Below are 762 nucleotides of genomic sequence, written 5' to 3'. Positions count from 1 at the left end.
GGATTTGCACCCCCAGACCCGGATTTGCACCCCCAGACCCGGCTTTGCCCCCCCAGACCGGGTTTTTTCCCCGCTGACCGGGATTTGCACCCCCAGACCCGGATTTGCACCCCCAGACCCGGATTTGCACCCCGTCCCTCCTCCGGGGCGCTCCGCTGTGCAAATCCCGGGGCCGTGGGAAGGGGCAGAGCCCCGGGAAGGAGTCCGAGGGCTGGAAATCCCATTTTCTTGCATTCTCAGCTCCCTAAATTTCCATTTTCCTGCATTCCCAGTTCCACAAATCCCCAATTCCCGGCGTTTTTCCCAGTTCCCCAAATCTCCATTTCCCCAAATCGCCGTTTTCCTGGGATTCCATTTCCCCAAATCCCCGTTTTCCTGCGTTCCCAGTTTCACACATTTCCCGTTTCCGTGTCCCGCTGGGAAGGTGCCGCAGGCGGGGACACGGGGACAGGAGCACACGGGGACAGGGGGACACAGGGTCGAGGGACAAGGGGACACGGAGACACAGCCAGGACGGGGACAGGGGGACAGGAGGACACGGGGGACAGGGGGACACGGCCAGGACGGGGACAATGGGACAGGAGATCGGGGGGCAGGGGGACACGGGGATACGGCCAGGATGGGGACACAAAGACAGGGGGACACGGCCAGGACGGGGACACGGGGGCAGGAGGACACGGGGGACAGGGGGACACGGCCAGGACGGGGACAATGGGACACGGGGACAGGGGGACACGGGGACAGGAGGTCGGGGGGCAGGGG

Source organism: Geospiza fortis, unplaced genomic scaffold (genome assembly GCF_000277835.1).
Source record: "Geospiza fortis unplaced genomic scaffold, GeoFor_1.0 scaffold22, whole genome shotgun sequence".
NCBI classification, from domain to species: Eukaryota; Metazoa; Chordata; class Aves; order Passeriformes; family Thraupidae; genus Geospiza; species Geospiza fortis.
The sequence above is the reverse complement of the archived record's forward strand: the minus strand, read 5'-3'. Positions refer to the sequence as shown.